Source organism: Dermacentor albipictus, chromosome 10 (genome assembly GCF_038994185.2).
Source record: "Dermacentor albipictus isolate Rhodes 1998 colony chromosome 10, USDA_Dalb.pri_finalv2, whole genome shotgun sequence".
Classification (NCBI taxonomy): domain Eukaryota; kingdom Metazoa; phylum Arthropoda; class Arachnida; order Ixodida; family Ixodidae; genus Dermacentor; species Dermacentor albipictus.
Genome location: NC_091830.1, coordinates 7,789,344 through 7,801,829, shown reverse-complemented (window position 1 = coordinate 7,801,829; position 12,486 = coordinate 7,789,344). Strand labels below are relative to the sequence as shown.

The following is a 12,486-nucleotide window of genomic DNA, read 5'->3' as shown; positions in this document are numbered from 1 at the left end:
TCACACACAAAGCAAACTATGAAACCCATCGCGTATGGGTTTGCAAGAAATCGCCAAGTCCGTTTCTGTTGCCGGACGCCGAATAAACTACGGAAGGTTAGTCATATAGAGCTCTCGCTGTAAAAAAAAAAGGTAAGTGCTCTCCCACAGGATTGCCCCTTCAAAGATCATCTTACCCCCTTTCACGAAATTACGTCGCATTACAGACACAGCAGGAGGAAATTCCCTCCTCCCAGCCCGAAACTGAACAGGGCTCAGGCCGTTACTTTCAGGCTTTCACAAACGAGATCCTACCTCACCTCCCGAGCGCTCAGTTGGACAGACCCCAACTTCCCGCAGTCGTGCTCCAAATGCGGTCACGCAAGTTGCTCCTTTGACCGCATGCTCTGGCTGTGCCCGCACAACGCGGGCTCCGACCTTAATACAAGTCCAAGTGGGACGCCTTGCTGAAGAGCTCGGATTTCACGAACCAACTACAGGCCGTCCAGAGGGCCCGCGACGTCGCGGAGTCACCACCTCACTGTCCCGTCGTGGGCGGAGCCACAAACTTAATCGGGGAGCCTTCGGTTCGCCCCATTTAAGTTCCTCAGGACACACTAATAAAGTTCTTGTCACTGTCACTGCCTTCAGTTCGCCCGCATGATGGAGTTTGTCATAACTGCCGGCTCGCCGTAGCTTTTGCTACATTTCGTACATGATAAATAGCAGCCTTTTTTGTGAATAAAGGGAAAATCAGACATCAGACAAAAGGACGAATTTTTCTTCAACTATGAGGTTTTTCTTTCGAGGAACCCGTATGGGTTTCCTGTGTAGCAATTGCTACGAACGGGTGTATGCCTGATTTTCCCTTTATTCATTACTTCTCTCCACCTTGCGGGTTTCCGCAGAACTACTACGTCAAACTCTTGCCTTTGCTTCGTGTTGTCGACAAATTCGACTGCGCCCTGCCATCTGCGAGCCGCCTGGTTAGCTCAGATGGTAGAGCGGCTGCCCCAGAAAGGCGGTGGTCCCGGGTTCGAGTCCCGGACCAGGACGAATTTTTCTTCAACTATGAGGCTTTTCTTTCGAGGAACCCGTATGGGTTTCCCTTGTGGCAATTGCTACGAACGAGTGGATGTCTGATTTTCCCTTTATTCAAGTCCCGTTTAAATGAATAGCTTGCGTTAGCAAAACCACGTACATTGTTTTTTCTTCATTACCATGTGGTATTTAATTTCTTGCCTCTGAATGCCGCGAAAATTTTTTGAACTCGATGATGGTATATTAGACTCCTGTGCACCGCAGCGCACGTTGCAACTACGCACTACCTGGCGGTAATGCTGATCACTACGGTTTTGGTGGCGCAGTTGCCTTTGGTACGAATTTCGTTTGAAAATGAGGATCAAAATTTCACGAACAGACTGAAACGTGCTTCTCTAGTGGGAAACATTATCTGCCTTATACGAAGGCACGCTGCGGCATGCATGTTCCTCTCTCACCCCGGTTCAGGCTTGTTCAATAAAAAAAGAAAATCAATAAATAAGAGTGCTGGAACAAGACGGAAGACCAAACGCATTCGATGGAATTACAATTAACGAAGCTATGTTAAAAACGCGATCCTCCCCATGTTATATTTTTCGACGATCATCCTTCAACAGTGAGGATCACCATCCATACGATATTAATAAATAACTGGCTGTCGCTCTCAGAGCTTCCAACTTTGGTCTGCAGAATTTTCTCACGAAAAAAAAACAAACTGTTCCTACAAGTGAGGTCTTTGCAGAACCTCGGGAGAAGGTTGAAGGCTTCTGCATGCGTGAGACTCGATCCTAGGGCTTCCGATTTCCTTATACTGTTCCCGTAGCGCAAACGCCTTCAGACAGACAGAAAAAAAAACTTTATTTGGTCCTAAGGAACTACGTTGTCGTAGTGGCGGGCCGCACCCGCGAAGGGGGCGGGAGACCATGATCTTCAGCCCTGTCGCAGGCCCTCTGGACAGCCCAAAGCTGGACTTGAAGGTCGTCGCTCTTGACGGCTTCATCCCAGTCTTCTTCCCTGTTGAATGGCGAATGGCACAACGCAGAACATTGCCATAGCGTGTGATTCAAGGTGGACCGTTCCTCGCCGCAGTAGGGGCAGCGGGGATCCCACCCGGAGTGTAGTGGCTCAGCCTTGAGCGAGACGGAAAGGAGCCCGTCTGCAGCATTCTCGGCCCCGAGGCCTGGGGACGGCCTAGCTTCGGGCGAGGAGCCGGAAACTGCCTGCGTCCCAGCTGGTAGCGAGCAGTGATCTCGTGGAAAGTAAGCAGCGGGTCCATGGATCGGCCGATACCCTGCGAAGCCGGGCCCCTGGGACCGGCACGGTTGATGAGACCTCGCGCCTGGTCGTGGGCCAGCTCATTCGGGTTGATGGAGCCGGGGGAGACGTTCCGGCCCATGTGAGCCGGGAACCAAGCGATGACGTGACGGGCCGTGCCTGACTTGCGGGTCTCCAGCCCCGCCACAGAGAATGTATTCAGAGAAGACAAAAAAAAAAAACAGGCGATCTCCAACACGCACGTATACGCAATTTGAGGCTTGGTTGTATGACCAACACGCGATCAATCAATAAATGACAACATATACCTATACAACTGCGACATAGTTCCTAGGTAAATCTTGTCTCCAACGATTGGCAGATCAGACCATCCAGTCGCAAATTTACCAGAAAAAAACGACAAGACGAAGACTATATATTCTCCAAAATATGAAAGAACGGTAAGTTCAAGAAAATATCGCCTCCGCCAGGTAAAATCAGTTCTCCGGAACGTACTGCTTGTTCATACATATTACAACCCACGCATGCGCTGACGCCGATTTACGTGATATATAAACGACTAGGCTGAGCATAATTTTCTCGAAAAAATTGAAAAACAGTAAGCCCATGAAAATATTCATTTTCGCGAGAAAAATTAAGTTGCCTCTAAAGCGTTCGTTCTGCGCATGTATCGCTCCCCACGCATCCGATAACGCCGAATCACGCGATAAATAAACGACTAGGCCAAGAATACTTTTCTCGGGAAAATTGAAAAAACAGTAAGCCTATAGCCCATGAAAATAATTATTTTCGCGAGAAAAATTAAGTTGCCTCTAAAGCGTTCGTTCTGCGCATGTATCACTCCCCACGCATCCGATAACGCCGAATCACGCGATAAATAAACGACTAGGCCAAGAATACTTTTCTCGGGAAAATTGAAAAAACAGTAAGCCTATAGCCCATGAAAATAATTATTTTCGCGAGAAAAATTAAGTTGCCTCTAAAGCGTTCGTTCTGCGCATGTATCGCTCCCCACGCATCCGATAACGCCGAATCACGCGATAAATAAACGACTAGGCCAACAATAATTTTCTCGAAAAAATTGAAAAAACAGTGAGCCTATAGCCCATGAAAATAATCATTTTCGCGAGAAAAATTAAGTTGCTCTAAAGCGTTCGTTCTGCGCATGTATCACTCCCCACGCATCCGCTAACGCCGAATCACGCGATAAATAAACGACTAGGCCAAGAATAATTTTCTCGAAAAAATTGAAAAAACATTAAGCCTATAGCCCATGAAAATAATTATTTTCGCGAGAAAAATTAAGTTGCCTCTAAAGCGTTCGTTCTGCGCATGTATCACTCCCCACGCATCCGCTAACGCCGAAACACCCGATAAATAAACGACTAGGCCAAGAATAATTTTCTCGGGAAAATTGAAAAAACAGTAAGCCTATAGCCCATGAAAATAATTATTTTCGCGAGAAAAATTAAGTTGCCTCTAAAGCGTTCGTTCTGCGCATGTATCACTCCCCACGCCGAAACACCCGATAAATAAACGACTAGGCCAAGAATAATTTTCTCGGGAAAATTGAAAAAACAGTAAGCCTATAGCCCATGAAAATAATTATTTTCGCGAGAAAAATTAAGTTGCCTCTAAAGCGTTCGTTCTGCGCATGTATCACTCCCCACGCATCCGCTAACGCCGAAACACCCGATAAATAAACGACTAGGCCAAGAATAATTTTCTCGGGAAAATTGAAAAAACAGTAAGCCTATAGCCCATGAAAATAATTATTTTCGCGAGAAAAATTAAGTTGCCTCTAAAGCGTTCGTTCTGCGCATGTATCACTCCCCACGCATCCGCTAACGCCGAATCACGCGATAAATAAACGACTAGGCCAAGAATAATTTTCTCGAAAAAATTGAAAAAACAGTAAGCCTATAGCCCATGAAAATAATTATTTTCGCGAGAAAAATTAAGTTGCCTCTAAAGCGTTCGTTCTGCGCATGTATCACTGCCCACGCATCCGCTAACGCCGAATCACGCGATAAATAAACGACTAGGCCAAGAATACTTTTCTCGGGAAAATTGAAAAAACAGTAAGCCTATAGCCCATGAAAATATTCATTTTCGCGAGAAAAATTAAGTTGCTCTAAAGCGTTCGTTCTGCGCATGTATCACTCCCCACGCATCCGCTAACGCCGAATCACGCGATAAATAAACGACTAGGCCAAGAATAATTTTCTCGAAAAAATTGAAAAAACAGTAAGCCTATAGCCCATGAAAATAATTATTTTCGCGAGAAAAATTAAGTTGCCTCTAAAGCGTTCGTTCTGCGCATGTATCACTCCCCACGCATCCGCTAACGCCGAATCACGCGATAAATAAACGACTAGGCCAAGAATAATTTTCTCGAAAAAATTGAAAAAACAGTAAGCCTATAGCCCATGAAAATAATTATTTTCGAGAGAAAAATTAAGTTGCCTCTAATGCGTTCGTTCTGCGCATGTATCACTCCCCACGCATCCGCTAACGCCGAATCACGCGATAAATAAACGACTAGGCCAAGAATAATTTTCTCGGGAAAATTGAAAAAACAGCAAGCCTATAGCCCATGAAAATAATTATTTTCGCGAGAAAAATTAAGTTGCCTCTAAAGGGTTCGTTCTGCGCATGTATCACTCCCCACGCATCCGCTAACGCCGAATCACGCGATAAATAAACGACTAGGCCAAGAATAATTTTCTCGGGAAAATTGAAAAAACAGTAAGCCTATAGCCCATGAAAATAATTATTTTCGCGAGAAAAATTAAGTTGCCTCTAAAGCGTTCGTTCTGCGCATGTATCACTCCCCACGCATCCGCTAACGCCGAATCACGCGATAAATAAACGACTAGGCCAAGAATAATTTTCTCGAAAAAATTGAAAAAACAGTAAGCCTATAGCCCATTAAAATAATTATTTTCGCGAGAAAAATTAAGTTGCCTCTAAAGCGTTCGTTCTGCGCATGTATCACTCCCCACGCATCCGCTAACGCCGAAACACCCGATAAATAAACGACTAGGCCAACAATAATTTTCTCGAAAAAATTGAAAAAACAGTGAGCCTATAGCCCATGAAAATAATCATTTTCGCGAGAAAAATTAAGTTGCTCTAAAGCGTTCGTTCTGCGCATGTATCACTCCCCACGCATCCGCTAACGCCGAATCACGCGATAAATAAACGACTAGGCCAAGAATAATTTTCTCGAAAAAATTGAAAAAACAGTAAGCCTATAGCCCATGAAAATAATTATTTTCGCGAGAAAAATTAAGTTGCCTCTAAAGCGTTCGTTCTGCGCATGTATCACTCCCCACGCATCCGCTAACGCCGAAACACCCGATAAATAAACGACTAGGCCAAGAATAATTTTCTCGGGAAAATTGAAAAAACAGTAAGCCTATAGCCCATGAAAATAATTATTTTCGCGAGAAAAATTAAGTTGCCTCTAAAGCGTTCGTTCTGCGCATGTATCACTCCCCACGCATCCGATAACGCCGAATCACGCAATAAATAAACGACTAGGCCAAGAATACTTTTCTCGGGAAAATTGAAAAAACAGCAAGCCTATAGCCCATGAAAATAATTATTTTCGCGAGAAAAATTAAGTTGCCTCTAAAGCGTTCGTTCTGCGCATGTATCACTCCCCACGTATCCGCTAACGCCGAATCACGCGATAAATAAACGACTAGGCCAAGAATAATTTTCTCGGGAAAATTGAAAAAACAGTAAGCCTATAGCCCATTAAAATAATTATTTTCGCGAGAAAAATTAAGTTGCCTCTAAAGCGTTCGTTCTGCGCATGTATCACTCCCCACGCATCCGCTAACGCCGAATCACGCGATAAATAAACGACTAGGCCAAGAATAATTTTCTCGAAAAAATTGAAAAAACAGTAAGCCTATAGCCCATGAAAATAATTATTTTCGCGAGAAAAATTAAGTTGCCTCTAAAGCGTTCGTTCTGCGCATGTATCACTCCCCACGCATCCGCTAACGCCGAATCACGCGATAAATAAACGACTAGGCCAAGAATACTTTTCTCGGGAAAATTGAAAAAACAGTAAGCCTATAGCCCATGAAAATATTCATTTTCGCGAGAAAAATTAAGTTGCTCTAAAACGTTCGTTCTGCGCATGTATCACTCCCCACGCATCCGCTAACGCCGAATCACGCGATAAATAAACGACTAGGCCAAGAATAATTTTCTCGAAAAAATTGAAAAAACAGTAAGCCTATAGCCCATGAAAATAATTATTTTCGCGAGAAAAATTAAGTTGCCTCTAAAGCGTTCGTTCTGCGCATGTATCACTGCCCACGCATCCGCTAACGCCGAATCACGCGATAAATAAACGACTAGGCCAAGAATACTTTTCTCGGGAAAATTGAAAAAACAGTAAGCCTATAGCCCATGAAAATATTCATTTTCGCGAGAAAAATTAAGTTGCTCTAAAGCGTTCGTTCTGCGCATGTATCACTCCCCACGCATCCGCTAACGCCGAATCACGCGATAAATAAACGACTAGGCCAAGAATAATTTTCTCGAAAAAATTGAAAAAACAGTAAGCCTATAGCCCATGAAAATAATTATTTTCGCGAGAAAAATTAAGTTGCCTCTAAAGCGTTCGTTCTGCGCATGTATCACTCCCCACGCATCCGCTAACGCCGAATCACGCGATAAATAAACGACTAGGCCAAGAATAATTTTCTCGAAAAAATTGAAAAAACAGTAAGCCTATAGCCCATTAAAATAATTATTTTCGCGAGAAAAATTAAGTTGCTCTAAAGCGTTCGTTCTGCGCATGTATCACTCCCCACGCATCCGCTAACGCCGAATCACGCGATAAATAAACGACTAGGCCAAGAATAATTTTCTCGAAAAAATTGAAAAAACAGTAAGCCTATAGCCCATGAAAATAATTATTTTCGAGAGAAAAATTAAGTTGCCTCTAATGCGTTCGTTCTGAGCATGTATCACTCCCCACGCATCCGCTAACGCCGAATCACGCGATAAATAAACGACTAGGCCAAGAATAATTTTCTCGGGAAAATTGAAAAAACAGTAAGCCTATAGCCCATGAAAATAATTATTTTCGCGAGAAAAATTAAGTTGCCTCTAAAGGGTTCGTTCTGCGCATGTATCACTCCCCACGCATCCGCTAACGCCGAATCACGCGATAAATAAACGACTAGGCCAAGAATAATTTTCTCGGGAAAATTGAAAAAACAGTAAGCCTATAGCCCATGAAAATAATTATTTTCGCGAGAAAAATTAAGTTGCCTCTAAAGCGTTCGTTCTGCGCATGTATCACTCCCCACGCATCCGCTAACGCCGAATCACGCGATAAATAAACGACTAGGCCAAGAATAATTTTCTCGAAAAAATTGAAAAAACAGTAAGCCTATAGCCCATGAAAATAATTATTTTCGCGAGAAAAATTAAGTTGCCTCTAAAGCGTTCGTTCTGCGCATGTATCACTCCCCACGCATCCGCTAACGCCGAATCACGCGATAAATAAACGACTAGGCCAAGAATAATTTTCTCGGGAAAATTGAAAAAACAGTAAGCCTATAGCCCATGAAAATAATTATTTTCGCGAGAAAAATTAAGTTGCCTCTAAAGGGTTCGTTCTGCGCATGTATCACTCCCCACGCATCCGCTAACGCCGAATCACGCGATAAATAAACGACTAGGCCAAGAATAATTTTCTCGGGAAAATTGAAAAAACAGTAAGCCTATAGCCCATGAAAATAATTATTTTCGCGAGAAAAATTAAGGTGCCTCTAAAGCGTTCGTTCTGCGCATGTATCACTCCCCACGCATCCGCTAACGCCGAATCACGCGATAAATAAACGACTAGGCCAAGAATAATTTTCTCGAAAAAATTGAAAAAACAGTAAGCCTATAGCCCATGAAAATAATTATTTTCGCGAGAAAAATTAAGTTGCCTCTAAAGCGTTCGTTCTGCGCATGTATCACTCCCCACGCATCCGCTAACGCCGAATCACGCGATAAATAAACGACTAGGCCAAGAATAATTTTCTCGAAAAAATTGAAAAAACAGTAAGCCTATAGCCCATGAAAATAATTATTTTCGCGAGAAAAATTAAGTTGCCTCTAAAGCGTTCGTTCTGCGCATGTATCACTCCCCACGCATCCGCTAACGCCGAATCACGCGATAAATAAACGACTAGGCCAAGAATACTTTTCTCGGGAAAATTGAAAAAACAGCAAGCCTATAGCCCATGAAAATAATTATTTTCGCGAGAAAAATTAAGTTGCCTCTAAAGCGTTCGTTCTGCGCATGTATCACTCCCCACGCATCCGCTAACGCCGAATCACGCGATAAATAAACGACTAGGCCAAGAATAATTTTCTCGGGAAAATTGAAAAAAAAGTAAGCCTATAGCCCATTAAAATAATTATTTTCGCGAGAAAAATTAAGTTGCCTCTAAAGCGTTCGTTCTGCGCATGTATCACTCCCCACGCATCCGCTAACGCCGAATCACGCGATAAATAAACGACTAGGCCAAGAATAATTTTCTCGAAAAAATTGAAAAAACAGTAAGCCTATAGCCCATGAAAATAATTATTTTCGCGAGAAAAATTAAGTTGCCTCTAAAGCGTTCGTTCTGCGCATGTATCACTCCCCACGCATCCGCTAACGCCGAATCACGCGATAAATAAACGACTAGGCCAAGAATACTTTTCTCGGGAAAATTGAAAAAACAGTAAGCCTATAGCCCATGAAAATATTCATTTTCGCGAGAAAAATTAAGTTGCTCTAAAACGTTCGTTCTGCGCATGTATCACTCCCCACGCATCCGCTAACGCCGAATCACGCGATAAATAAACGACTAGGCCAAGAATAGTTTTCTCGAAAAAATTGAAAAAACAGTAAGCCTATAGCCCATGAAAATAATTATTTTCGCGAGAAAAATTAAGTTGCCTCTAAAGCGTTCGTTCTGCGCATGTATCACTGCCCACGCATCCGCTAACGCCGAATCACGCGATAAATAAACGACTAGGCCAAGAATAATTTTCTCGAAAAAATTGAAAAAACAGTAAGCCTATAGCCCATGAAAATAATTATTTTCGCGAGAAAAATTAAGTTGCCTCTAAAGCGTTCGTTCTGCGCATGTATCACTCCCCACGCATCCGCTAACGCCGAATCACGCGATAAATAAACGACTAGGCCAAGAATAATTTTCTCGAAAAAATTGAAAAAACAGTAAGCCTATAGCCCATTAAAATAATTATTTTCGCGAGAAAAATTAAGTTGCTCTAAAGCGTTCGTTCTGCGCATGTATCACTCCCCACGCATCCGCTAACGCCGAATCACGCGATAAATAAACGACTAGGCCAAGAATAATTTTCTCGAAAAAATTGAAAAAACAGTAAGCCTATAGCCCATGAAAATAATTATTTTCGAGAGAAAAATTAAGTTGCCTCTAATGCGTTCGTTCTGCGCATGTATCACTCCCCACGCATCCGCTAACGCCGAATCACGCGATACATAAACGACTAGGCCAAGAATAATTTTCTCGGGAAAATTGAAAAAACAGTAAGCCTATAGCCCATGAAAATAATTATTTTCGCGAGAAAAATTAAGTTGCCTCTAAAGGGTTCGTTCTGCGCATGTATCACTCCCCACGCATCCGCTAACGCCGAATCACGCGATAAATAAACGACTAGGCCAAGAATAATTTTCTCGGGAAAATTGAAAAAACAGTAAGCCTATAGCCCATGAAAATAATTATTTTCGCGAGAAAAATTAAGTTGCCTCTAAAGCGTTCGTTCTGCGCATGTATCACTCCCCACGCATCCGCTAACGCCGAATCACGCGATAAATAAACGACTAGGCCAAGAATAATTTTCTCGAAAAAATTGAAAAAACAGTAAGCCTATGGCCCATGAAAATAATTATTTTCGCGAGAAAAATTAAGTTGCCTCTAAAGCGTTCGTTCTGCGCATGTATCACTCCCCACGCATCCGCTAACGCCGAATCACGCGATAAATAAACGACTAGGCCAAGAATAATTTTCTCGAAAAAATTGAAAAAACAGTAAGCCTATAGCCCATGAAAATAATTATTTTCGCGAGAAAAATTAAGTTGCCTCTAAAGCGTTCGTTCTGCGCATGTATCACTCCCCACGCATCCGCTAACGCCGAATCACGCGATAAATAAACGACTAGGCCAAGAATAATTTTCTCGAAAAAATTGAAAAAACAGTAAGCCTATAGCCCATTAAAATAATTATTTTCGCGAGAAAAATTAAGTTGCTCTAAAGCGTTCGTTCTGCGCATGTATCACTCCCCACGCATCCGCTAACGCCGAATCACGCGATAAATAAACGACTAGGCCAAGAATAATTTTCTCGAAAAAATTGAAAAAACAGTAAGCCTATGGCCCATGAAAATAATTATTTTCGCGAGAAAAATTAAGTTGCCTCTAAAGCGTTCGTTCTGCGCATGTATCACTCCCCACGCATCCGCTAACGCCGAATCACGCGATAAATAAACGACTAGGCCAAGAATACTTTTCTCGGGAAAATTGAAAAAACAGCAAGCCTATAGCCCATGAAAATAATTATTTTCGCGAGAAAAATTAAGTTGCCTCTAAAGCGTTCGTTCTGCGCATGTATCACTCCCCACGCATCCGCTAACGCCGAATCACGCGATAAATAAACGACTAGGCCAAGAATAATTTTCTCGGGAAAATTGAAAAAACAGTAAGCCTATAGCCCATTAAAATAATTATTTTCGCGAGAAAAATTAAGTTGCCTCTAAAGCGTTCGTTCTGCGCATGTATCACTCCCCACGCATCCGCTAACGCCGAATCACGCGATAAATAAACGACTAGGCCAAGAATAATTTTCTCGAAAAAATTGAAAAAACAGTAAGCCTATAGCCCATGAAAATAATTATTTTCGCGAGAAAAATTAAGTTGCCTCTAAAGCGTTCGTTCTGCGCATGTATCACTCCCCACGCATCCGCTAACGCCGAATCACGCGATAAATAAACGACTAGGCCAAGAATACTTTTCTCGGGAAAATTGAAAAAACAGTAAGCCTATAGCCCATGAAAATATTCATTTTCGCGAGAAAAATTAAGTTGCTCTAAAACGTTCGTTCTGCGCATGTATCACTCCCCACGCATCCGCTAACGCCGAATCACGCGATAAATAAACGACTAGGCCAAGAATAATTTTCTCGAAAAAATTGAAAAAACAGTAAGCCTATAGCCCATGAAAATAATTATTTTCGCGAGAAAAATTAAGTTGCCTCTAAAGCGTTCGTTCTGCGCATGTATCACTGCCCACGCATCCGCTAACGCCGAATCACGCGATAAATAAACGAGTAGGCCAAGAATACTTTTCTCGGGAAAATTGAAAAAACAGTAAGCCTATAGCCCATGAAAATATTCATTTTCGCGAGAAAAATTAAGTTGCTCTAAAGCGTTCGTTCTGCGCATGTATCACTCCCCACGCATCCGCTAACGCCGAATCACGCGATAAATAAACGACTAGGCCAAGAATAATTTTCTCGAAAAAATTGAAAAAACAGTAAGCCTATAGCCCATGAAAATAATTATTTTCGCGAGAAAAATTAAGTTGCCTCTAAAGCGTTCGTTCTGCGCATGTATCACTCCCCACGCATCCGCTAACGCCGAATCACGCGATAAATAAACGACTAGGCCAAGAATAATTTTCTCGAAAAAATTGAAAAAACAGTAAGCCTATAGCCCATTAAAATAATTATTTTCGCGAGAAAAATTAAGTTGCTCTAAAGCGTTCGTTCTGCGCATGTATCACTCCCCACGCATCCGCTAACGCCGAATCACGCGATAAATAAACGACTAGGCCAAGAATAATTTTCTCGAAAAAATTGAAAAAACAGTAAGCCTATAGCCCATGAAAATAATTATTTTCGAGAGAAAAATTAAGTTGCCTCTAATGCGTTCGTTCTGCGCATGTATCACTCCCCACGCATCCGCTAACGCCGAATCACGCGATAAATAAACGACTAGGCCAAGAATAATTTTCTCGGGAAAATTGAAAAAACAGTAAGCCTATAGCCCATGAAAATAATTATTTTCGCGAGAAAAATTAAGTTGCCTCTAAAGCGTTCGTTCTGCGCATGTATCACTCCCCACGCATCCGCTAACGCC

General features: G+C 42.4%; 1 non-coding gene across 1 annotated transcript; it reads left to right on the top strand.

Annotated features, from left to right (window-relative positions):
• Window positions 1–960: 960 nt before the first annotated feature.
• Window positions 961–1,035, top strand: TRNAS-AGA (transfer RNA serine (anticodon AGA)). Its single transcript has one exon. It is a non-coding gene; the product is annotated as a tRNA-Ser (tRNA).
• Window positions 1,036–12,486: the final 11,451 nt, after the last annotated feature.